At 46.2% G+C, this 27506-nt stretch overlaps 1 long non-coding RNA gene across 8 annotated transcripts in view; it reads right to left on the bottom strand.

Moving 5' to 3' along the window:
• LOC120093637 (uncharacterized) overlaps positions 1-27506 on the bottom strand; it is a 48249-nt gene that overhangs the window by 8566 nt on the left and 12177 nt on the right. For 3 of the 8 annotated variants that reach the window (XR_010053781.1, XR_010053782.1, XR_005487056.2), the window contains 2 exons: positions 21449-22475; positions 18694-18848 (listed from right to left, as the gene is read on the bottom strand). This is a non-coding gene — a long non-coding RNA (uncharacterized LOC120093637). The other 5 variants (XR_010053783.1, XR_005487061.2, XR_005487059.2 and 2 more) reach the window with 5 other exon arrangements.

Genomic DNA, 27506 nt, shown 5'->3' with positions numbered 1-27506 from the left:
TAAGTCAGGTCCTTCTGGAAACCAAAGCCATAGGAACCTGAACTCACCAGTATAAATGCTGACATCCTTGTCTTCAAAATCAGCCTCACTCAGCACAAAGCTGGAAAAGTACAGAGAGATCCATTTCATCTTAGATTGCTTTGTCTGTTCTCCTGCAGGACCACGTGACAGGCAGGCTGTAGCTGAGAAGTCCAGCTTGCCCACTGTGGTGTCAACTTCTGCTGTCCTTCCTCAGTAAAGACCTTAGGATTTTACCCAAATAAGGTTTTCCCAATCCCAGTGCTCCCAGCTCCCTCTTGTCTGCTGACTTTAGACTACAGATAAGATGGCTTTTTACACTAAAGTTCTACACACACACACACACACACACACACACACACACACACACACACACACAGAGCCGCCACCCCATGGTGGCTCACAACTCTCTGAACCTCCAGTCCCAGGGGGCCTAACACCTTTCCCTGACCTTCAAGGGTACCAGCCCTGGATACGGGGACACGCATGTGGGCAAAGCACCCATGCACATAGAAAAGTGATGGCTCTATGCCGTGTTCTCTACCCCAAGGGAATAACATCTGGATGATCCCTGGGTTTTTGTTTTTGTTTTTTGTTTTATTAATTTCTCCCAGTTTAAAAATGACTAACTACTTTTTAAACTCTTTCTTATTTATTTATTTATTTATTTATTTATTTATTTTGTTTTTGACAAGGTCTCACTATGCAGCCTTGTCTGGCTTGGAATTCTCTGTGTAGACCAGGCTGGGCTGAAACTTAGAGATCTGGCTATTCTGAGCTTTGGAGTACTGGGACTTAAGGTGTGCAACACTCCATCTTCTTTCCTTTTTATAGCATCTCCTCCTCAGACATTTTCTTTTTTTTTTTTAAGGTTTATTTATTTATTATATATAAGTACCCTGTAGCTGGAGTATCAGGTCTCATTACAGATGGTTGTGAGCCGCCATGTGGTTGCTGGGAATTGAACTCAGGACCTCTGGAAGAGCAGTCAGTGCTCTTAACCGCTGAGCCATCTCTCCAGCCCCTCCTCAGACATTTTCATGTTAGTATGTAATGTTGTTGCCTTCTTTTGGCTTTTTGGCTTATTGGTCTCTTCTGCTAAATCTGAATGCTGTGGGCAGGTATTGGTTGTTCCCCCATAGGCAGTTTCTCTCAGAATTGACCGTGGTGTGTGTGTCTATGTGTTTATGTATGTCTGTGTGTGTGGTGTGTGTTGGAGATCTCACCTTGCACTGAATAGCATCGTCAGCCCTCCCACCCACCCTACAGTCAGCCTCTCCCACCCACCCTACAGTCAGCCCTGTACCCACCCTACAGTCAGCCCCTCCACCCTCCCTACAGTCAGCCCCTCCACCTCCCTACAGTCAGCCTCTCCACCTACCCTACAGTCAGCCCCTGCACCCACCCTACAGTCAGCCCCTGCACCCACCCTACAGTCAGCCCCTGCACCCACCCTACAGTCAGCCCCTCCACCACCCTACAGTCAGCCTCTCCACCCACCCTACAGTCAGCCCCTCCACCACCCTACAGTCAGCCCCTCCACCCTCCCTATAGTCAGCCCCTCCACCCTCCCTACAGTCAGCCCCTCCACCCTCCCTATAGTCAGCCCCTCCACCCTCCCTACAGTCAGCCCCTGCACCCACCCTACAGTCAGCCCCTCCACCCTCCCTACAGTCAGCCCTGCACCCACCCTACAGTCAGCCCCTCCACCCTCCCTACAGTCAGCCCCTCCACTCTCCCTACAGTCAGCCCCTCCACCCTCCCTACAGTCAGCCCCTCCACCCTCCCTACAGTCAGCCCCTCCACCCTCCCTACAGTCAGCCCCTCCACCCTCCCTACAGTCAGTCCCTCCACCCTCCCTACAGTCAGCCCCTCCACCCTCCCTACAGTCAGCCCCTCCACCCTCCCTACAGTCAGCCCCTCCACCTCCCTACAGTCAGCCCCTGCACCCACCCTACAGTCAGCCCCTGCACCCACCCTACAGTCAGCCTCTCCACCCACCCTACAGTCAGCCCCTGCACCCACCCTACAGTCAGCCTCTCCACCCACCCTACAGTCAGCCCCTCCACCACCCTACAGTCAGCCTCTCCACCCACCCTACAGTCAGCCCCTGCACCCTCCCTACAGTCAGCCCCTGCACCCTCCCTACAGTCAGCCCCTCACCCTCCCTACAGTCAGTCCCTGCACCCTCCCTACAGTCAGCCCCTCCACCCTCCCTACAGTCAGCCCCTCCACCCTCCCTACAGTCAGCCCTGCACCCACCCTACAGTCAGCCCCTCCACCCTCCCTACAGTCAGCCCCTCCACCCTCCCTACAGTCAGCCCCTCCACCCACCCTACAGTCAGCCCCTCCACCCTCCCTACAGTCAGCCCTGCACCCTCCCTACAGTCAGCCCCTCCACCCACCCTACAGTCAGCCCCTGCACCCACCCTAGAGACTATGAAGTGGAGAGGTTGCTCCTCTACTCCACTCCAGCTTCTCTTCGGTTCTTTCACTGACCAGGACTGTGCTGTGACGCTCCAGGACCAGGGTCTTTGGAGATCTTCCTTCTCCTTCACATCCCTTTCGCCTGCATGTGCTCATTCCCTGTGTGCCCTCATGTTGCCCTCCTCCCGTTTCCTCTGCTGACCTCCTCCAATCCTCTTTGGGGCTAAACACATAGGCTCCTATTCCCTACCCTATGGCCCCATGGAAGGTATGAGAAATGGACCCCCACACACACCTGTTTGCTCTCAAGACAATCAGATTCTGATCATTGTTGATAAAAAGGCCACAGGCCCTATGACAGACACTATGCCAAGATAACCCACTTCGGTGTTTATTTTAGTCTATTCTATCTCTGAGCCCAGAGAATGGTGGGAAGAGAGCACCAGTCAGTGTACAACTGCTCAGTGTGCTGCTGATGTACCTGGTAGCAGGTACCTTGCCTTGCCCCTTAAACAATGCTCATTAGACAATTGTTAAATAAGGCAGTGCAATAGCAAAGATGACTTTGAGTGGATTTTATTGTCAGCCTTGGGCCACATATGGTAGGCTGCTGTTATCTGTATCTACAACTGAAGGTTCACATACAGGATATGTTACATTTGATTGACATAAACTTCCCTCGTAATGATTCTTTAACCTGTAAGTCATTGGAGTTACCTGGGATACCTGAATACATTTAGATGTATTCAGAGTCTGTGGGTGTTGGCAGTTTCATCCCCAACACAGAATACACACACACACACACACACACACACTCATACTACACACTAACATGCCTCTGGGGAGGATGACAGATAGAAACAGAGACAATGTGTATGATCAGAGCACACAGATGCATGTTTTGTTTAACATACAGATAACCCTTAGAAATCAATAAGAAATCGATTATTAGCCATATATAGCTAATAAACAACTATGAACTTAAAAAAACCCTCACCCTTTAAACAACTTAAAGTTGTTTCTGTCTAGTAATTGTCACAGTAACAAAAAACTAACAGAAAATGGGTGCTTTTTGTGTTTCATAATGTGAGATCTTTATGGCTGCATTGTGGGTCAGAAGCCCTTAGAACTGGTTTGTGGGAGAAATTCAGAAGCATTTGGAGTAGGAGGTCATAGAAGCCTTGGAAAGCTCTAAGTTTTGGTGCCCACTCAGAAGAACATAATATCATTAGAAGTGTGGACAGTGAAGATGGTTCTTCGTGACGTAGAAATTCAAATTGAGAATTGGACTCCATAGAGGATGTGGCACAAGATCATGGCCAAGAGTTTGCTGTGGTTTATCTCCGTCTTGAGCCTTTCGAGGAGCTTGGGGTTAGCATTGGTGGGCTAGGGAGGCTGAGTTTAAAGCTGATGGGATAATCGATCTGGCAGAGGAGATTTTAAGGCAATCCAGCACCCAGGCTGTGGTGTTCTGATCACAAGCTGCTTTGAGCCAGAGACATGAGATTCTCTTAAAAGGCGGAGCAGAAAGACCTGAAAGACTTAGAGGAAGAAGTGTGCCGAGATTGAAGAAGGCAAGTCCTTTCACTGGGGAGAGGAGATGCCTTGAAGGCCTCTGGGAACTGGGCAGGCTATGTGCATAAAGTTGGAGAATCACTGGAAAGGCTTTGCTTTGAAAGGAGAACTCTAGGGTGGCCTGCTCATACAGCATTACACAGAATATTTCTCCATGTTCACCCACCATGTTGGGCCATGGCAACAATGGTGTGGGGAGTATCGGGGATCAGGCCATGACTGGAGCTGGTGGCAGGCTTTAGGGCTGTTTGTGTGGTGTTGGTTTTTCAGCCACATAGTGTAAAAGCTATCGGGTCATGGAGGCTTCCACACAGATGTCAAAGGAAGGCCTGGGAATCCAGGCTGCACACGACCAGATGTGAGTCCTTAAAGACAGCTCCCAGGAAGGATGTGTGAAGCTCTAAGGGTGAAGCCCCAGGATGTTGAAAGGCCAAGAGTGTGAGAAAGTCTGTCACCACACAGACAGCAAACAGAGGCAGCCAGCGACAGGCCGCGTGGGCTGAGCTTGTCCAGACCGCAGAGGCCAGCTGTTGACATCTGCTGGATGTTCCTTCTCAGCACCACATAAGCAGGGCACCAGGCACGCAGACGCAAGATTAGTGCCTGCCTTGTGGCCACGGGGTTTGCCTCAGCTCCATTTTCCTTTCCTTCCCCTTCATTTCGGAATGGCAAGGTTACTCTGTGCCACTGTGTCTCAGGAATGCGGAGCTTGGTTTTGGTGTTATAGGGGCTCACAGCTAAGAATTTGCCTCGAATCCCAGGGGAGATGCAGACTGTAACTGGAACCATTAGGACTATGAGAACTCTTGGGGATGGACGGAATGCACTGTGGGAAGGACAATGACTTTTCAGGGCCAGGAACGTTTGGTTCAGGGAGAGCTGTTTGGGTGTGAACTTGAGGAAGCATTATAGTTAATTATCAACGTTCAAAGGACTAAAAAATGCCTGGGGTTAGTAAAGCACGTTTCTGGGTGTCGGTGAGAGCTTCAGGGGACATTTGCAGAGAAGGTTGGCTATGGAGTGAAGGTCCACGCTGAATGTGTGGCACACCAGTCCTTAGACTGGGTCGCCAAGCAAATAAAGCAGAGCAGGGAGCCTGTGTTGTCTCCCTGCTTTCTGACCGTTGTGGTGTGAGCTGTGCTCTGTGAAGTGATGGATTCCTCCCCATCACGATGGACACACTAAAATGTCGCCTTCTCTACTTGGAGTCACTCGTCTGGCATTGGTCTTGGCAATAAAAAACATGAAGAGACACACACCCGTCTTAACACTTGGGAGGCAGAGGCAGGAGGATCAGGAGTTCAAGGCTACTTGCTATATGAAACCCTGTCTGTGAAAAACTGGAAGGAAAAAAGAGAGATCATAATCAAAATGTCACTAGGTGATTAACCCAGTAGGAGAAAGGAACAAAAGCATGAACAAGCAACTCATACACTCCTTTATACAAAAAAAAAAAAAAAAAAATCACAAATGTGTGCGTGCGTGTGCAGGTGTGTGAGTGTGTGGGCATGTGTGCACACATGTGTACACATGTATGCATGTGTAAAACCTTTCCATTGTTTGAATTCACTTTTACCATAAGCATGTATTAAGGGCATGATGGTTTTTCAGGGCTGAGGGCTGAACCCAGGCCTGTGTCTATGCTAGACAAGGGCTCTATGCCCAAGCTGGACTCTGAGCCCCATTTTACTTTATTAAAAAAATCAGTGAGTAGGGGTTGGGGATTTAGCTCAGTGGTAGAGCGCTTGCCTAGGAAGCGCAAGGTCCTGGGTTCGGTCCCCAGCTCCGGAAAAAAAAAAAAAAAAAAAAAAAAAACAACAACTCTCATTTGGGCTGGAGAGATGGCTCAGCGGTTAAGAGCACCCGACTGCTCTTCCAGAGGTCCTGAGTTCAATTCCCAGCAACCACATGGTGGCTCACAACCATCTGTAAAGAGATCCGATGCCCTCTTCTGGTGTATCTGAAGACAGCTACAGTGTACTTATATATAATAAATGAATAAATCTTTAAAAAAAAAAATCAGTGAGCATGTTCTTGGGTTCCTCCCTGGACAAACTGGGTCTAAAGCTCTGGGGATAGGAAGCAGGAGTTTATGCTTCAAAAAAGAAATGGCAGCAGCATGTTCAGTACAGCACAGATTGTAATACCACCACTCGGGTGGTCAAGGAAGGAGGACTGCCCCAGGTTCGAGCTAGCCTGGTCTATGTGGTAAGTTCCAGGTAGCCAGGGCTAGAAAGTGAGGCCTTGGCCCAAAACCAAACAACATCCCCCCCCCCAAAAAAAACAAACGGGGAGATGGTGGGGCTGGAGGGATGGCCAGGTCATGGGAGCTTGCAACCATAAACTCCAGGTCCCAGGGACCCAACATCCACCTGTGGCTCTCACGGACACCAGATGTGCAAGTGTACACAGACATAAATGCAGGCAAAAAACACAATATACATAATATAATTAAAAATTAACATACAACACAACCATAATAACAGGGCCTTGACGGATGGCTCTGTGATTCCTGAGAGCCCCATACAGAGCACCCACAGGGCGGCTCAAAACCATGAATTCCAGCTCCATGGGGTCCACCACTCTCTTCTGTGGGCTGCAGTATTCATATGGTAACATAATGCAACACAGGCCAATACACATACGTGTAAGTAAACGTCTCTTTCTGTTTTTGTTTTTTAAGCAAAAACTTCAAAAATGTCTGTCCCTGATAAGGACGGGGATGGGGGCAAGCCCAGCAAAGCTCGAAGTGCTGAACATAACGGAGAGATGGAGAGTTGAAGACACTGATGTGCTGCTGACCAGAGTGATGGAAGGAACAGCTCAGTATTGGATTAGACTCCAGGGCCTAATCTAAATACCACCCCTCAGCAGACACGCCGGAAGGGAAGGGAAGGCTCTCCCTCAGGAGAATCCCAAAGATGCCAAGTGCTTTGCACAGATGCTCTGGTCCCCAAGGCTTAGATCTTGCTTCCCCTTCAGTCTTGGCTTTTGCTTCAAATGGATGGATGGATGGATGGATGGATGGATGGATGGATGGATGGATGGATGGATAGGTAGATAGACAGATAGACAGACAGACAGACAGACAGACAGACAGATAAAATGAACCACAGCATTAGAGGAGGGGTCAGGGAGATATTAGAGAGGAGAAACCTGTGATCCAGGGTGGCGTCAGTGGTGATGTATCATGTGGATGTGTGTGCTTTGACAGGAGGTTCCACCTGACTTCTGTGTTCTTCTCTATCTAGAACCCACCTAGAATGATGAGCAAAATACAAGATGAATCCAAATCGAGAAATACTTTACCAGACACCTAGCCAGAATCTTCAAAACTGTTAAGGTCCCGATGAATTCTAAGAACTTCTAAGAAACTAAAGAGTGTGCTTGCCTCTAGATGGGATGCTGGTGCAGAAGGACTGTGAAATTCACATCAGTGTAGAGGCAGATCAATCACCGTCCTTCAGCAAAGTGCAGCAGAACCCCGGGGAGACACCCACTGGGAGACTTCTGAGTAAGTCAGCCCATGGGGAGTTTGGGGCTAAGCTTAGGTCTTATTTTATTTCAGAAATTTTCAGGTGGCCGGCGCTGACCTGCAAATCACTATACAGCGGAAGACAACTTTGACCTTCTGACCCCGTCTTTTCCTCCTGAATGCTGGGATTGTGGCATGCAGTACCACATGCATCATTCAGAGGTTTGAGGGCTTGAAGCCAGGTTTTGCACGCTAGGCAATCAGCCTACTAACTAAGCTACATTTCTAACCCTATCATTTTGGGGGGTTATTGTTTTTGTTTTGATGCAGGGTCACGTTCCATGTAGTCATGCTGTCCTGGAACTCACAGAGATTCTCCTGCCTCTACATCCTGCATGCTAGGATTAACGGCGTCTGCCCCGTCCCTAGCATCCTTATTCTTTAATTAAAAGTATTCATTAGTTCTTTGAGAGTTCCATTCAAGGTCTTTTGAGCATATTCACCCTCTCCCAACTCCTCCCAGGCCCTTCCCTGCCCACCACCTTTGTGCCCTAGCATTGTGTCCAGCAGATCAAATACATCATGGATGCATGGTCTACTACTGGCACATGCTCGACCTACCGATGGCAACACCCAAGGCTGGACTTCCATGCTTTGTCTCCTTTCTTGGCCTCCAAACTACAGTCCTAACTAACGAGGAGTATTCTTCACTTTCCCTGTCATTTTTAGCACCCCCCCCCAATTCCCTTAGTTCTTGCTGTCATCAGCCATAATTAGATCAGTTTGATGTCCAGCACAAAGGACCTTCTCCGGCAGGAAAGTCAAAGGCCACCAAAGCCAGATGTGGACATGCGAAGAAAGATTTGACTCTTGTCGGTGACTGTACCAGGCTTCTATGGCTACAAGGATCTCCCACACCTCCTGAAAAGTAGCAGGCATGTTTAATGTCCAAGATGCCTCAGGCAGAGACCCCTTCCTCTGCTATAGCTGTGGGCTCCAGGTAGAATGCCTCTGCTCCCTTCCCAGGGACTGGGCGGCAGCAGCAGAAAGGTGATACATTTTTAGCAAGTTCTACCAGAAGTTCCAAAATATCCCCTTCTGGACGCGCTGTTCTAGAAACCTGCCGCAGAGATTCTACTCATAATTACTCTGTCATCAGTAAGACGTGGGTTCTGCTGAAACAAAAAGACTCTGAAGATAGAAAGAGTGTGAATGTCATTCACTGTGTAACATCTACAGTCTACCAGGGCACTGGAGAGGTAACATCCACAGTTGTTTATCAGGGACACTGGAGAGGTAACACCCACGGTCTATGGGGGGCACTGGAGAGGTAATACCCACAGCCTGGGGGGGCACTGGAGAGGTAATACCCACAGCCTGGGGGGGCACTGGAGAGGTAATACCCACAGCCTGGGGGGGCACTGGAGAGGTAACACCCACAGCCTGGGGGGGCACTGGAGAGGTAACACCCACAGCCTGGGGGGGCACTGGAGAGGTAACACCCACAGTCTATGGGGGACACTGGAGAGTTTCCTAATAGAATTTTTAGTGCCACTTGATGTTGATGGGTACAAAGTGAACAAATACAGAAAATAAGGAATTACCCGAAAGCAGCTAACACACTGCTCTGATTGTCCCGACCTAGGGAACAGAAGAGTCTGTTCCCTCTGGTGCTTAATTAATATTCAGGTCATATGAAAATTTTGCAATGCAGGTATAATGAATGGCACGTGAGGGTTTTTTGTTTTTGTTTGTTTTTCTGTAGAGTGAGAACCATTTTGAGGTGTGCTATAGTTCCCAGAGAGGCATCCTGGGCTCCTAATTCTCCCTGTTCACGGTTCCTCTCTGAAAACCAAGCAGCTGTTTGCTGGCATCCCTCACCCTCTCCCCTCGAAGCATGTACTCCTGGCTAATTCCCCAGCCTTAGTTCACAGATTCTATCACGTTATCACGTGTGCCTGAATCAGAACACTGAGCCAAATGGATCGAGAGTTCCAGACCGTCTTTGATGACACAGAGGAATGAGACACTGATTCATTAACACAGATATATAGAGTTATTTTCCTACTGTGAACTCAAGGTTAGGAACGTGTGATAGATGATAGATAGATAGATAGATAGATAGATAGATAGATAGATAGATAGACAGGCAGACAACAGACAGATGGATGGATAGATGATAGACATGGTGAATAGATTAAAGTTAGATAGATGGTAGTGGATTAGAGATAGATAGGTAGATGATAGATAGATGATAGATTTTATATATAGAGATTATATATATATATGTACATATATATCTCAGAGACATAGAAGAGAAAGGTGAGAGCTATGAGTACATTTGTCTCAGTTGTAGGAGGACATGAAGGCTCAGTAGAATGTGTCATTTCTGTTGGGGCTTCAAGGGTCGTTTGATAAGTAGGTGAAAGACCATAAAACTAAAGGAAATAGTCCTGAACATTATATAATCATTCTAGTATTCTAGTCATGGTTAAAAGAAAGAAAATTATTCCTCCTTTTTGTGTTTATTTGCTGTTACCATTGTAGTTGTGCATATATAGGAAATCATAGTGCCTACAGGGCTTGGTTTGGAACTCGCTCCTAAGGGTGTGGGGAGAGCACATGTGCATGTTTACCCTATACTCCTGCATCAGGCAAATACTGATAAAGTAGAGGATTACACAGCATCGTGACTGCCTGGGGTTTCTTTTTATAACAAATATATTAGGTATTCACTATTCCTGTGAATTCCCAAACCCTAGATTTTACTTTGTTTTGGTTTTGGGGAATTCTCTGTTTGTTTGCTTTCATGAGACAAGGTCTTACTGGCTGCCCAGGCTCTTCTCATACTCATGGTAATCCTACTGTCTTGGTGAAGCCATTGATTTTTTTTTTAATAAAAAATTTAACAGGGGCATATTGAATCCATTAAATGTGATCTGCTGGCCACACTTTATAATATCAACCAGCTTAAGAACTGCATGGAGTTCAGCTGAGGCTGTGTGTGAGGCAAGATGCCATGGGAAACTGACATTTACCAGCTAGAGGGCTTAGCAAGTGACTGATTTTCTAGCTTTCTGATTCCTCCTTTGCCTGAAGGAAACTGTCTGGGATCTCAACAGACTCGTTCCCAAGTACCCAACAACGGTGCCAGTAATGTGACTGTCCCTTGGCAGACATTTCTATTCTTTCCCACAATGCTTTGAAAAGCTTGCATTACAGATCTTTGATTGATTTGTATGCCGACAACATTTTTATCTGGACATCGTTCTGTTACGGAGGCATGGAACCACACGGATGAAGTCGCATGCTGCGGAAGAGTAAAGGCAGGAAAACAGTAGTCAAGCTTTAGGATAGAGCTGTCTCCCCATCGAGCAGGGACAAGAGCACAAGATGGCATTGCTGAGGCTAAACAGATCTGGCATTTGCGAGACATTCAAAGGCTTTCTTTTTATTCTAGAGCCCTGGGATTCTGAACAGCAGCCCTTCCGACATGTCATTTATCCTAGAGAAGTAAGTAGATTAGACAGTGAAACAGGAGATGCAGTCTGTCTCACCAAGTCCTAAATTGAATTTATAAATAAAAATAAGAGGAGGAGAACATCTTGGGCTCTACTGAGGAAGTATTGAAAAAATGGGGGCTCCACTGACAGCTAATCTGAAACGCAATTCTTCAGTCTTTTGTTCACTAAAAGCATCTCCAAATTTACATTTTAATATATTTGTTTTGGGGAATGTTTAATCTCTGACAAGAACAAAGGAATTATTTGAAACGAATTATATGCGAAAATGAGTTGAATGGTTTGCTACATTTACAAGTCTTCTATGCAAGGCCGGTAGCCTGAATAGTGACAGTGACCTCATACCTATTCCCTTTACTTCAGAGATACCACAGAGACCACACCTCAGCAGCCAGAGAGGAGAAAGTAAACTGTGCAGCATGTTATCAAATCAGTATCCTAAGTTCATGAGCAAAATGAGGACAGAGGTTAAGATTTTAGTCTTTGCCATCCTGAGTTCCAACTTGACGACGACCACACAGTACTGGCCTCTTAAGAGGAATGCTCATGGGCTCTGCACCCTGATCAATACAGCTGTTTCCTTGTGTTGGGCAGATGCCTCGCAACTGTCTTAAGGACGTGCGATCATAGGTAACCCAATCACAGAAAAACACACATGGTATGCACTCATTGATAAGTGGCTTTTAGCCCAAATGCTTGAATTGCCCTAGATGCACAGAACACATGAAACTCAAGACGGATGACCAAAATGCGAGTGTTTCACTCCTTCTTTAAAAGGGGAACAAGAATACCCTTGGGAAGAAATAGGGAGGCAAAGTTTAGAACAGAGGCGGAAGGAACACCCATTCAGAGCCTGCCCCACATGTGGCCCATACATATACAGCCACCCAATTAGATAAGATGGATGAAGCAAAGAAGTGCAGGCCGACAGGAACTGGATGTGGATCTCTCCTGAGAGACACAGCCAGAATACAGCAAATACAGAGGCGAATGCCAGCAGCAAACCACTGAACTGAGAACGGGATTCTGAAGGAATCAGAGAAAGGACTGGAAGAGCTTGAAGGGGCTTGAGACCCCATATGAACAACAATGCCAACCAACCAGAGCTTCCAGGGACTAAGCCACTACCCAAAGAGTATACATGGATTGACCCTGGACTCTGACCTCATAGGTAGCAATGAATATCCTAGTAAGAGCACCAGTGGAAGGGGAAGCCCTGGGTCCTGCCAAGACTGAACCCCCAGTGGACGTGATTGTTGGGGGGAGGGCGGTAATGGGGGGAGGATGGGGAGGGAAACACCCATATAGAGGGGGAGGGGGAGGGGTTAGGGGGATGTTGGCCCAGAAACTGGGAAAGGGAATGACAATCAAAACGTAAATAAGAAATACTCAAGTTAATAAAGATAAATAAATAAATAAATAAATAAATAAATAAATAAAAAGGTTGTGTAGCCAGGGCATGATGTACTATGAATATCTGTATCATATAATCACTATATATATAATTATTTGAATAATTAAATGTATTTATGGGATAGAATGTGATATTTCCATACATGCATATAGAAATGTACTGATCAAACCAGGTAATTAACATTTCCACTTCCAACTTAGCACTCTTCATGTTAGTAGCCTTGTAGGTCTTCCAGAGCTTTCTAAATTCCATAATAAATTGTTTTGGATTATAATTCTCAAAAAAAAAAAAAAAAGGACGTGCGATCATGTATAAAGGAGGAAAAGGCTGGGAGGCACTTACAACTTCCCTAGGAAAATTTTAACCAAGGAGTGAATGTGTGAGCTTTAGAGGAATGCTTACAGCAACTACTGACTTGAGAAAGTGTGGTCTGAAGCCACACTGTAGTAACAATAGCACCTGGGGAAATCCTCCAACCACCTGTCAGAAAAGGCCTGCGCCTGACTGAACGGCCTTCTTAAACATCTTTGTTGTTGTGACAGTCTCACTATGGAATCTTGGCTGGCCCAAAACCCCCCAGAGTAGACCAGGTTGGCCCAAAACCCACTAATATAACCAGGCCCACAGAATGCTAGGGTTAAAGGTGTGCGATACTACACACAACTACATTTTTTCTGCTGTTGTCTCAATGCTGGGGACTGAGTCCACAGCCTTACATGTAGCAGGCAAGTCCTCTACCTTTAAGCTATAACACCAGCCCTGTGTTATTTGTTTTTACATGAATTCACGCCATCAAGTTTGTCTTCATCCACTAAGCCATGTCACAGCCCCAAACTGCCTTCTCCCATTACTGCTGTTCTCAGTCCTGCAGGGAGCCTTCTGTTTGCTGTGAAAGGCCAGTACAGACTCATACTAGTCAAAGTGCTGAGAATAAGGGGCTGTGACATGCTCGACCCTGTACACGACAAAGGAAACTCTAATTCCCGGTACTCCAAAAGGCAGTCCATAATATATCCAGAAATGAGCTCAACCTGGACTATGGGAGGAGTTCTAGCAATTAGATAAAAGCTAGGGTTCCTCAGGAACTTGTGAAACTGGATCCCATCTGCCAGAAGGAATGATTTCCCTTACCTTTGGCAGAGGGACACATGGCTACCCATGGTGCCTCTCAGTGTTATCACAGCCCATGCTGGCCTCCAGACTCCCTCAGCATTGCCAGTACCTGTGATACATTTCCAAGTCCATGCCAGCATCCTAGTCCCTCTGGCCTCCTCCCCTCCCCTAAACTCCCTCCAGCTCACAGGCCTCCCTCTCACAGCTACCCACTACTTATCCTTCCTATAACCCTTAGTAACCCTTAGTCTTACTAATCTCTGCTCTTGTTATTCTTATTATCATCCATCTATCTATCTATCTATCTATCTATCTATCTATCTATCTATCTATCTATCTATCTATCTATCTATCATCTACCTACCTACCTGTTTTTCTATATCTTACACTCTCTTGCTACACTCTATTCTCTATCTCTGGTTAGTCTTCCTCCCATCACGGATAGCTCTGGGCATGTGCAGTCTGCGGGCCATATTCAGTCTGCTTCTTCCTCCCTCTGCTCTGAACTTTTCCAGATGCCTCTGGCTGTTCTCTCTCTCTCTCTCTCTCTCTCTCTCTCTCTCTCTCTCTCTCTCTCTCTCTCTCTCTCCTACAATAAAAACCTTAACCATATTGTTATGGGGAGTCCACTAGAGATGACCGCTCAGTCACAGTTTGAAGCCAATTGAAAGTCCTTAGTCCAGCAGAGACTATACTCAGGTATCCTGATCTAGTGTAGCCCCATGTACTCAGAGCACTTCTTGGCATCTCGCTTGGCAGCTACAGGGGGTGCTTTGCAGAAGCAAGCTTTTGAACAGAAGCTAAGATAAGCAGTTATCTGGAAGTGGATCTGAACAAACAGGCAGCTTTAACAGAAGCTAGGATAAGTTAGTGCGACTTGGCCTCAGGTCCTACAATAGAGATTGGTAATTTTCCACAATATTATTCATTACAGAGATTAAATTTTAGTTAAACCTGAAATGGCCTCAGAAAGAATACAAAATGGAGGAAGCTGTCTTTCCCTGTCACAATATTCTGGAGCAGTCATGATGGTGGTTTCTTTACTATACCCCTTAGATATAATTACCTCATCCAAGGCACAAGGAAACCCAAGAAGAGGGGCAAGAACATAAGAGCTAAAGGACAGAACACATGATGTATGACATCTTCTGGGCTGCACCCATGAACTCACAGCAGCAGTGACCACCTACTGACACAAGACTGTGCAGGTCACCCATCATGGATGAGGAAAGGGCTCATAAGGGCCCACCCCTTCCAAAGGAGTAATAGACGGTTTGTGGCTGCTGGAAGATGAGAAGTCATATTCCTCGGTGATATAGACAGTGGTAAATTGCCTTTGCTCAAGGAAATAACTGCCTACCCATGCTCATAAAGACAACTCCAATCACATGCATTGGGCCACAGACACACAGACATGGATGTAAATGTGGGGGGTACTTACTGGGAGAAGTAGGGTTTCTGTGTGAGGAGGAGGAGGATATATATAGGGAGGGGTGTTAGCAAAGGCTTACATCTGTAGATATAGATATTTGAAAGAACAAATACATTTTAAAAATAAAACAAAATTTCCACCCATAACCTGTCACTTAGCATTTCCAGTTCTCCAGGAGAAGAGCTTTTCCTCAGGTTTTTTGTTTTGTTTTGTTTTGTTTGCATAATAAGAAAGTTTTATAAATGAGTAAGAGGAAACTCAACAACCCAGCTGAGGGCCTGAATAAGCAAGTTCCAGAAAAAGAAACACAAATGGCTTTTAAAAATGAAAAAATGCTTAAACCAGATGATTGTTAGAGGGAAAAAATTAAAAGTTGGATAAGAATAGCAATCTGACTTGCAGCCTGGCTCGGCCATAAATAATATTTACGTGATATTAATACTCTAAATGTAACTTGCTCAGCAAAAAAGTAGGTGTGGAATGCTCCAGCTACAAACCTGTCTGTCACCTCTGTCACCTCTTAGATGCAGGGTTAGTTTCTACAGCGTGTCTAAGCACTCTGTGTTATTCATGGGTAGTCTTCCTCCACCTTTGCGGGAACCTAAAGCCCACTTTAGTCTGATATCATAGCATCTGCTTCTGACCCAGTTTGTGTGTCTCCTGGCCCATGCTTTGAGCTGATGTGGCTTCCAGTTTGTGAAGGTAGGGATGCCAAGTAAAACACAGCCTGCCCAACTAGATGCAAATTCCAGGGACGAACACTTACTTTTAGGAGAATCAGGTCTGAAATAACACACAAGATTGTGCTCTCTCTCTCTCTCTCTCTCTCTCTCACACACACACACACACACACACACACACACACACACACACACACACACACCCTTCATTGTTTCAAATTTAAAGTGAGCTAGATATCTAGATTTTTTAGTATCTTTTTATTTTTTGAGTGTCTGTGTGTGCATGCATACGTGAGTGCATGTGTGTACATGTGTGTTTGTGTGTATGTGTGATCTGCATGCCTATTGTTTGCATCCTTCAGACAACAGAAGAGGGTGCTGGCTTCTCTGGAGCTGGAGTTACAGGCAGTTTTGAGCCTCTCACTGTGCGTATGGAAATTGGACTCAAGTTCTCTGGAAGGGTATCAAGTACTCGTATTGGCTGAGCCTTCCCTCTGTTAGATCTGGCAACTATAGGCACAAGGTGACCATCCTTAACTTCCATTCCCTCACTGGGCTGTCTCTGATTCTCCAGGATTTGGGAAGACACAGAAAGGTTGCTCTAATGATCTGACAACTCTTGAGTTGCAGGGCGTCATCTGCCATAGGTGCCCTCTCCGAGTGTCACATGACCAAGGCCAATGAGGATGTTTTAGATGTTCTGATCTGAGACCTGGGTTGTGGAAGTCACTTTTAGACATCTGGATGGTTCGTTCTCTCTCTCTCTCTCTCTCTCTCTCTCTCTCTCTCTCTCTCTCTGTGTGTGTGTGTGTGTGTGTGTGTGTGTGTGTGTGTTGTGAAAGCTATCTTCTATTCACTCTGATCCACAGAAAACTCAGAGCTTCTCTGCTACAAGCTTGAAAATCCTGGCCCCACCTGAACCTTCTGCTCTATCAGTTTTCAGATGTCACTCGACGGGAACTCTTAGGGACACACTGGAGGGAGTCCCCGGGATTGCCTCATTTGACTCGTACTTGAGAGACATGCTCTCCTATCCAGTACTGAGGGCAGAGAGGGGAACACCGCACCAATGATTGTGTCTGAAGCAATGCCATTACTTGCTCCCTAGAGCCCCAGGAAATCCTCAGCCATCTCCTTCTGGACAAGAGGTGCTTAGTGGCCTGGAAGAATCACTTTGGAACCATTTCACCTGAAGTCCTGCAAGGATTGTGAAGACTCTCTATTTAGGATGTGAGGGTTCTTTCTGTCTATTGTTTCCAGCTTTGTAATTCTCACTGAATACCAGAGACATAAAAGCCTTTTTTAACTGCCTGTTACATAACTAAAAATGGTTCTATAATTATATTGTAAAGATTATAAAAGAGAAAAGTATGGAGGTAGGGGATGTCATAAACCAACATTTTCAGTTGTCATAACACAGAGGCAGGAGTGCCCCAAACTGACAGCTCACTAAACACATGCATAAGCACATGACTTACAAGCAAGGAAACAAACACCAGTGGTGAGGAACCAAATAACTGAAAATATTTGCCTTGCAAAAGTATTTGAAACGAATGGAGGATCTTTTGTTACCATAAGCACTTTAGAATTAGTTTTAACAATGTACTGTTCTGATTATAGTCAAACATTGAATGATAAATTCTGTCCGTCCCACGGATTAGTATACAGTCAATAAAAAGAACAAGGAAGGTGCTGGGACTGCAGCTTAGTGATAGAGCACCTATCAGCACGTGTGAGGCCTGGAGTCACCCCCACCCACCCCTACCCTAGAAGTGCTATGAAATGATGGCATTCACATTCACACAGTATTTTACACTAATCAAATGTAGTCTGGACCTGCAGACGCATTTAATCTCGGTTGTATTAGCTTCCTAGAACTTAGTGGCTGAGAACAAGAGGAAGCGATTGCCTGTCTGTCTGTCTGATGGAAGTCTGAAATCTAAGTATAGGCAAGTTCATGCTTCCTCTGAGCTGCAGGGAAGGGAGAGTTCCTGGCTTCTCCAAGCTCCTGGCAATGCCAAACTTTGCTTGACTTGCAGCAACATAATTCCAGCCTTCACAAGGATTTCTCTCTGAGAGAGTACATTTGTATCTCTATGTCCAAATCCTCCCCTTTAACTTTTAAAATCAATCCATTTATCTTGTGTATGTTGGGAGTTGGTGGGGCACGTGTATGGAATGGAGGTCAGAGGACAAGGGATGAAAATCAGTTCTCTATCTTGTCAGGTTCACCACCAGCAAGTGCTCTTAGCTGCTGGGCTGACTCTCTAGCCCAGACATCCCCTTTTAATAAGGATCCAGATAAAGCGTACCAGAGATGACCCTAAAAACTTGACTACTATTTTCGAAACCTTTATTTTGAAACTGAAAATTTGAGGAATTGAAAGTTATTGTGTTAACCCCTTTTGGGGGGGGGGAGAATTTAACCCACAACACCATTCAAGAAGTCAAGGAAGCAGGCAGAAGCAGGCAGTATTGTATGTGCAATCTTGCATATGAGAGTGCTGGAACACAGACAGAGGAATTCAGGAGTTCTCCCAAGGACACATGGTCAACTATTTATTTGTCACATTGGAGTTGAAACCCAGGAAGTCTGACTCCCAAACCCTGAGTTCTTAACAACTAGATCCCACTTCTCCAGTAAGTGCACAAAGCAAGAAGCATGCGTACAGTGTGATGTTATTAGTGTGAAAAGAGATTGAGGTTTGGGTGAGCTGGAGAAATAACTCATACACGCAGGCAAAACTTCCGAACAAGTGCAACACGCATAAGTAAATCTTAAACTGAACCACGGATGAGAGGATGAGAGGCAGCTCTGTGGTAGAGCATTCCCCAAGCATAAACAAGGCCCTGGGTTCAATTCCTAGCACCAAACCAAACTAACTGCCCACAAATGGTTACTGAGTATTCGGAATGTGTCACGAGCTGCTCTGGGTGCTGAGGACAGGAGCCTGTCCTTAAGGAAAGTTCATGGACCATGACTCTCTCCCCACAGGGGTCAGATCAGTTCACGCATACCCAAAGAATCAAATACCAACACCTGGTTCAGATAAGACGTTCTGCAAGGTCGTCCGTTATCAACACAGCCTCTGCAAATACCCATTCCTCGCGCAGTGAGCAGCCCAAGGCCTCCTGTCAAACTTGTCCCTGGCTACCTTGTCTTCTCCAGACAGCATTCATTCTTCCAGGATCTCTGTTGTGGATACATAAACGAGAAACAAAAACAAGTAAACGAGACACAGCTCTCTCCTCAAACCAAATAAAAAAAAAAAATCCTAGAGCCAAATAGGACTAAGTTTCCCAAGAAGACGAAGGCAAGTCACTCCAGAGTCCATGTTCCCGTGTGGAAGCAGTTTCAGGAAGTTCTGTAGTAGCAGAACAAAGAGACTCATAAATTAATTTTAAAATGCATTGATAGGGTGGGTACATCAGAGAAGCGGGTGGCAGTCAGGCCAAATGCCTTAGGTGTAATCTGATAGCTTTGGTTTTAGCTCTTGAATGGAGCAAAACAGGGTTTGGCTATGTTAGTATCTTCTGAAGTTTGGTTGTTGTTTTTCAGGATGTTAATTCTGTTACAGAGGCAGACAGTGACTAGCTCTTTGAGAGGCTAAATAACAAGCCTCTCAAATAAATGAGCCCACTGAGACACCGCCTCACTCCATACCTCAGCACACCTCCATAGAACACCCCCCACTTTATATTTTATAAATACATTATGTGGTGCTGTGACTCAGATTTAGTAACTCTTCATGTTTGTATCCCCCCTGCTATTACATGGAGATCCAACACTTTGTAACCTAAACTTCAGAGAACTGGTAAGCACCCTCCCCACCACTGGTCAGAATAAACATCCCCATAGTCCCAGGGACAGTTCTTCAGCTCAGAGCTACTCCTGTGCTGCCCTTGAGGATGGAGACGGTCTTTTCACTGATGATCATTCTAAAACTTCTTCCCTTGGGTGAGATTTTCCTCTCTCCTTTCGTGACAGTTTCTTTCTCACTGCTGAAAATCCCAGGCTGGGCCTGGGTAAACTGCTCTCTGTATGCTCAGGGGCACTGGTGCCAAGCGAAGCCCCAGTCCATCATGTGACAACCTGGTGGTCTAGCCTGTGCTAGAATCTCTCTGGTTATTAATGCTGGTAGGGGCAGTTGATAACCCTGTTCTCTCCCATGTCCCAACTTACTGGGATGTCTTGGTCACAGTAAGCAGAAAGCAGTATCTGCATGGCCACTAAACTGGCACTTTAAAACACCTCTCTTGTTAGTGATCTGTGCCATAGGCTTCCCCCCTCCTTCCTCCCTCTTTTGCTCGCTTCAGTTTACCATATAAAAGCGGGTCTGGCCCTGTTCTGTGTGTCCTGCAGGGACTCTGTCTGTGATATTTGCTTTCCCACGTACCCATGCGACCATCTGCTGCCCCTACACTTGGCGCTGTCTCTCATGAGGGGCTTCTGCACTCTGCTGGCCACCTCCCCTGCTTGGATGCCCACTTCCTGCCTGCTGCTGCAGGCTCTATAGCCAAGTGAAAACGGTGTCTGGCCCCGCCCTTTGCATCCTGCCAGGGACTCTACTTGATGAGACCCTTGCCCCACCCTCACCCCACATGTGACCATCCTCCCTCCCATGTGTGCGCGCTCTCTCTCTTTCCAGGACTCTGCTCTGAGAAAAACAGCTTTCACCCAGTCCCCTTTCGACTCTGTTCGAAGCCCACCACTAGAATAGCTTACATGTTGCTGGGATACGGAACCTGCTACTTTAGGCACTTTCCCCACTCCCACGAAGAACTCAGACAGCCGGAAGCACTGGGCTGCGGCTTCCGGCTGCTAGGAGGAAGTCCCACCCCGCTCGTTGAAATAAACATACCGGCTTACTACCCCTGTATCAAAATGAAGATTGTGGCAGCTATACCCGTGCGCCTGTCTCTAGATTCACAGATCAGTGCATGTCTCGGCCCCAGCTGTCCTCTCGCTCGACAGCCATGCCTGTGTGCCCGTCTCTGGTTTCACAGACCAGTGTGTGGCTCACCTGGTCCCAACCGTCCTGTAGCTCGATGGCCATGCACGTGCACCAGCCTCTAGCTTCACAAACCAGTGCGTGTCTTGTCCCCAACCGTCTATCGCTCGCCCAGTGCTTAGTGACTCAATTGTGCCCTTGCATGTGCCTGTCTTCGCTCCGCAGACTAGCCATTCCCAAGGCTTGCCTGCCAGCTCAGTTCTGTCACGGTCTCACGCATGGCACAGCTGTCAGTTCTCTGATTCTTTCCATTCTGGTCTACACCAACTCTAAGCCAAATGTTTCTCTGCTAGTGCAAAATGTGTTTTTCTCTACTTAAACAACTTGTCTAAGTTACTTAAGATTTTCATTCCTAGCCAGTCTTGATAAATGATTTTTGCTACTGCCATTAAATTATGGTCTGCTCTATTCAGATATAACCAATCGATATAGCCCTCAATCTTGTCAGAAGCCTGCTAATTATTAATCACCTTAAGCAATGCTGGAAAAGATAGGTGATATTAAGTTTATGACAGACAGAATCTCCAAAAATCTAACAGTTCACCCCATAAGGTCTCAGGACAGCCCTTAAGGCTGTGGGAAAGAGCTATAGATACATGAGTTAAAATTATGTAATTTCTCAACTATTGAAATGTAAGAGTGTAATATGAATTGTGAGGGACTTCACCAATCTAAAGGAACAACGGTAGCTGCATTCATGACCCAATTTGTTAGAAAGGTAAAGAGGAAAGCAGAATCCTGTATTCAAGTTCAGTCTAGGACAGACAGATTGAGTACTTACCATTTTGCTGAGTCATCAGCTACACTCTTCACCTCCTGGACTCCTGCTACCTGTTAACATTAACAGCGAGGACACTCTTAGAGGAGCGTGAAAACATATACATTGTTATATAAATATGCAACCATCCACACTTGTGGACGCTCACACCCAGGCCTGGTTCCTGGGGCAGGAACCATGTCACTCTGTCCCCACCAGGGTCATGCCAGTCTCTGTATCTAAAAATAGACCAGAAGAAATGTTATTAGGCTATTAGATCAGCAGCATTCCCAACTCTCTGGAATCATTCAAGTTTTTGTGAGTCTATCAGTCTCTGTAGACAGTTTCTTTGCAGGAATTCTCCTTAACACAGCCTTCAACCCTGTTCCCTCCTGTGTTCCTCCCTCCAGAGAACTCTCAACCTCACCATGAACACTGCCCCTGTGCTTGCTCTGGTTATAAGGGCGAGGCCTGGTACCTTAGAGGTCTTCTAAAGGTTCAAACTATGGGAAAAAAAGACATCTCAGCACAGAGAGTAAATCACGGCTGGAGATGTAGTTCAGTTGGCAGAGTACTTGCTTGGTGTGCATGGGGCCCCGAGTTCCATCCCAGCCGGTATAAACCGGGTGCCGTGTGCAGGTTTCTAATTCCAACCTGTGGAAGAAAGGAGGCAGCAGAAGCAGAAATTCAAAGACATTCTTGGCTCTAAGTGACTTGGAGGTAGGCCTAAACTACTACATGGGAGGCGCGGGGGGGTGGGGTGGGGGGAGACAAGAGATTTCAAGTTCAGTTCCCAGAACACACAAGGCACTCAACTGTCCATAACTCCAGTTTCAGAGGATCTGATACTCTTTTTCGATTCTGTGAGCACCAGGCGTGCATGCGGTATGCATATATACAGCAGAACACTCATACACAAGAAAAAGAACTTTTTTTTAGAAAAGAGAGAGAGTCAGAATGGGCCATTCTACATCCTCATTCCTCAGAAAACTGCAGCAGCACCTCTGTCTTCTTCAGCGGCACCCAGCTCCTGTGTCTTTTCTTCCCATCACTATAAAAAAGGAGAGCGGAGTGGAGTAAGACTGTCCCCTCTTCTCAAAGGGACTCAAACAAAGCATCACACTTCTCTCAAGTGGAATTCTACCCCAGCCTTCAGAAAAACAATGTTTGCCTACCACCAACATAAGGCACATGTTTTGAGATTAAGATACATCTTCTACTTATCAACTGTTAATTTCCACGTCCTTCTGTCCAGCAGAGCCAGTCAGTGTGATTGTAGCGTGTCTCCCTGACGTTTGAGTTCCGTCCTTACAGTGACATTACTACACATGAAGCGTGAAGAACGGCGCCTGGCTGGGAGTCTGCGCTGAGGTCTGCCAGTGTGACCTCAGTGTGAGCTCCGTTGTAGATGGTCACACAAACTAGGCTGGCCATGGTGTTAACGCCTGTAATTCCAGCACTGGGGAAGCTGAGACAGGGGGATGTCCAGCATGGGCTACATAGAGAGACATCACCTCAAAAATTAATCTATCAATTAACCAAAATAAAACCTAATCTTTTACATTTGGAGACCAGAAACTGGAACTAGGGACGAATCCTATTCTCCTGCTAATGTCTAGCACTCTTTGGTATTCCTTGGCTTTTTGTCCCGTCTCCAACAGTCTACATGAGGCATCATATGACAAGGTCTTCCCATGTATAATTTAGATGTGCCCCTTTCTCCTCATATCCTTACTACCAAGTGGAATTCAGGACTTCTCACACTAACCTTATGTTCTACCACTGAACTACCCCTGGCCATCTCATTTCTTATAAGGTCACTTTTTCTATTAACTTCAGGGCCCACCCTAATCTAGTATGACCCACTCTTGACTAATTACATATAGAAAGGCACTCTCTCCAAACAAGGTCACAGTCTAACGTTCTGAATGAATATGATTTCAAGGGGACACATCAGACTGGTACCATTGTGGGTGCTATCTCTGAGGCTTAGTCTTCTGTGAAATTAGCTCAGGGCAGGCTGTCCAGTACAGATTCTGCCAGAGATCTGATTGGTGGGATTCCCCAGCCCCCTCAGCTCCCTGGTCCGGCCGCTTGCTGCATGGGCCATCTTGCCGTGTAGCCTCTCCTGTAGCCTCTCCAGACACCTTCCCGGAGGGCTCTGACTCCAGTGTCTCCTCCCTCGGGCCTAAGCTCTTGATTCTTGGTCTTGGAGGAAATCTCACATGGCAAGGAACCTCAAAGAGCACCGGGAAAATCTAACTAATGAGATTCAGGAGGTGTCTTAGCCGGTGTTCCATTGCAGTGAAGAGACACCAAGGCTGTGGCAACTCTTATGAAAGAAAGCATTTAATTGGGGGCTTGCGGGCTGGAGGGATGGCTCAGTGGTTAAGAGCACCGACTGCTCTTCCAGAGGTCCTGAGTTCAAATCCCAGCAACCACATGGTGGCTCACAACCATCTGTAATGGAATCCGATGCCCTCTTCTGGTGTGTCAGAAGACAGCTACAGTGTACTCATATACAAAATAAATAATTGGGGGCTTGCTTACAGTTTCAGAGGTTTAGTCCCTTATTGTCAAGGTGCAGAGCACAGTGGCACAGAGGCAGACACAGTGCTGGAGAAGAAGCTGAGGATTCTACATCTGATCTGCAGGCAGCAGGAAGAGAAAGACACTGGACCCTGGCCTGAGCTTTTGAAACCTCAGGGAAACTCATGTCTTAGTTTCCTGTTAGTAAAACAACTGCCTGAAACAATTAGCTTCCCACAGGGGTGCTTATTGGTGCATGGTCTGCACATTGCAGTCTGTTGTCAGTTGGCTTTGCTGCTTCGAGGTTGATAGTGAGAGAGACAATTCATCATGGCAAGATGGGTGCGGTGGAAGGAGCTGCTGGCTTCATGGTAGCTGGAAGCAGAGAGAAGAGACTGAGACTCTCAAATCCCTTTTGAAGGCAGGATCCCAATGACCCAAAGGGTTCTCTCTAGACTCCACCTCCTAACAAGTCCAAACCGAAACCAAGCCTTTAATGCATGGTCTTCATTGGCAGGGGGATGTTGGAGATCCAGACTATAACATTAGAGCTTTTGCTGGACGTGACTTCAACCAAGCAATTTTTTTTTTTAAGATGAGGTTTCAATATGCGGCCCTGGGTGGCCTGGAACTCACAAATATCTTCCTTCCTCTGCATTCTGAGTGTGTACCATTTTAAGTGCATTTATTTAATGTGTGTATGTGTGTGTGTGTGTGTGTGTGTGTGTTTGTATGTATATATGTTTGTGTGCATGTGTGGTTTGTGTGTATATGTGTGTGTGCTGTGTGGGTGCTATGTGTGTGTATGTGTGCTAGTGTGTGTATGTGTGTGTGTGTTTGTGTGTGTGGGGGGAGATATTTATCCACCACAGAGGACAACTCACAGGAGTCTGTCCTCTCCTTTCACCATGTGGAACCTGGAGATGAAACTCAGGTTGTTGACTCAGCAATAAGTGGCCTCCGTGTCTGTCCCACTTTTAAAAATTGGGTTCTGGGGGTAGAATTCAGGGTCCTTGTACTTGCAAGGAAAGCCACTTCACCAGACTTCTCACAGGTTATTGCAAACACTCAAAAAAACATGATACATGTCACACATCAGGACATGCATGTGAGTGCTATGCACGCTGGAAGTGCTGGCCTTGTTATTGTTAGAGCTCTCCTTCCACTGGTCACAGGGTGCAGCTTCATCCTGCAGGGCAAGCCTCTGCTCATCCACAGTTCGTCAGCTATGAGTACTCTTGCTTTGTACTGCACAACTCAAGACTGTGGTTGACACAGACTGCGATGAGAGTCATACTTCATACAACACTTGTATGGCCTTCTGGGGAGATCTTTGCTTTGTTCCTCACTGTTCATAGTCCACTGTATCACTAAATAACCCAGTGGCAGTTCAACTTCACCCTGATGCCAGTCGACATGTGATCTCAGACATCAACAAAGGAATGGCTGGCCTAAGGCACAACACTAACTCAGACAGCTGGGTCAAAACACTGGCCAGCAGCCCTTCATGACCTGCCTTCTAGAAGGCCCTTTGTGGCCTTCTCAAGGATGTGTCAGACTCCAAACAAAGCCTGCTATGAAGTAAGCTAAGAGGCTTCAGAGACCGGATGTGCTCTGATCTCAAATCCACCCTATGATTGGGCCAGAGCGGTCCCTCAGCACCGGTTCTAATGACTGGAGAGGTGTGCTCAGCACTCCGCAGTGTGCAAAGGCTACTGACTCCCGGGTGGATAGTGGAGCAGAGGGAGGGGTAAAGGGAGTGTGCTGCATGTTTGATTCCACTTAAGTTATAAAAGCTACAAACCAATGTGTCCGTAATCCATCAAGAACGTGTAAAGGTGGTTCACTTACACGTAGGGTGGCTGTCTCTGAGGAGTAGAATTTAGTACAATTTCTTTTGTTCCTAATTCTTTTCCATTGTAAGTCTCAGGGTTATGAGAGCTTTGCTAAAATCTGTAAACATAAGTTCTATAGCCTAGGAACAACAGAAACAGTATTTTTCTGAAGACTAATATATAACATCTTTTTGAAACATGTATTATTTCTTTCTGTGCTTCAATGCCTGTGCTATGCCTCTCCATATCCCAGTTTCTTCCCAGAGACAGAAACAGTTTCTGCCTTATGAGGTTATAAAAATTAAATTCATTAATATGTGTAAAATACTTGGAACTCGAAATACTAGATAATTTAATGTTATTTGTAGTAGGAGTTATTTGTAATAGGCAGAGAAAAAGAGGCAGAAATTATAAAACTGGCAGAAATTATAATTATAAATTATAAAAATCGACCCCATGATTACGGACATTAGAAAGTCTTATCTGTGTTCTGTAAGCTGGAAACCTAGAAAATCAATCCAAAGTCTTGAGCCCTAAGGGTCAAAGTTCCTCACATCTCAAGACTCGAGAACTGAGAGCACTGACAGCTCAGTGTCCATTCCCTGCTCCCTCTGTCCTTTTGCTCTACCTGCTGCTCAGTAGGTTGGAGGATGATCATATACATTGGCAAGGGCCAGGTCTTCCACTTAGTCTACACATTTCAGTGGTGTGCCCAGGGAGTGGCATTATTAGAAGGTGTGACCCTGTTAAAGTAGGTGTGTCATTGTAGGCGTGGCTTTAAAAGCCTCATTCTAGCTGCCTGGAAGTCACTATTCTGCTAGCAGCCTTCAGATGAAGACATAGAACTCTCAACTCCTCCTGCACTATGTCTGCCTGGGCTCTGCCATGCTCCCACGTCGATAATAATGGACTGAGCCTCCGAACCTGTAAGCCACCCCAGTTAAATGCTGTCCTTGTAAGAGTTGTCTTGGTCATGGTGTCCGTTCACAGCAGTAAACCCTAAGACAAATGCTAATCTCCAGAAACCCCTCATAAATATGTGTATAAATCAGTTTTGCCAGTTATCAGAGCATCCTTTACTCCAGTGAAGTTGACACATGAGATTCCAGATGGCGGTGGTTGGCATTACGTTTGTTATAACTTCACAGCATGCAATGCTGTAGGTAGGAGAGGAATTGCTGCAGCAGCAGCAGCACTGCCACCGCCATCACCGCTGCCAAGAGGAGCAACAACAAATTTCTGTTGCAAGGCCATGAGCTAAATGCGTGATAACTGGAAGGAAAGCATGGGAAAGTGTTGACAGGTCTCCACTGGGTGTCACGTGAGCTGAGTGTTAGGGCAAGTGGCAATTACTTGGAATGACAAGAAATACTTTGATGAGTTTTTTGTTATTGTTTTTGTTGTTGGTTTGCTTTGCTTTGCTTTTGGGCTTTTGTAACTGTGCTTTTGACTTCTCTATTGGGTACGTACTTTTCTACCTACTATCTTTCTCCAGCCCGATTCCTTCCAACCCACCAACACCAGGTAGAAGAGAAAGAAGGCTCGAGGGGAAAGGGGACAACAACTCCCTTAGACTACTTTCTGCTGATTAGGGGCATAGGAGTCCCTACAGTCAAGTCCAGTCTTCATCATCAGGATATCACCAACCAGCAACCAGTAACAAGCCACAGTCCAGCAATCCAGCATCAGCGGGGGTGGGGGTGAGGTGGGGTGGGGGG

The sequence above is a fragment of the Rattus norvegicus genome, chromosome 7 (genome assembly GCF_036323735.1).
Source record: "Rattus norvegicus strain BN/NHsdMcwi chromosome 7, GRCr8, whole genome shotgun sequence".
Lineage (NCBI taxonomy): Eukaryota > Metazoa > Chordata > Mammalia > Rodentia > Muridae > Rattus > Rattus norvegicus.
The sequence above is the reverse complement of the archived record's forward strand: the minus strand, read 5'-3'. Positions and strand labels throughout refer to the sequence as shown.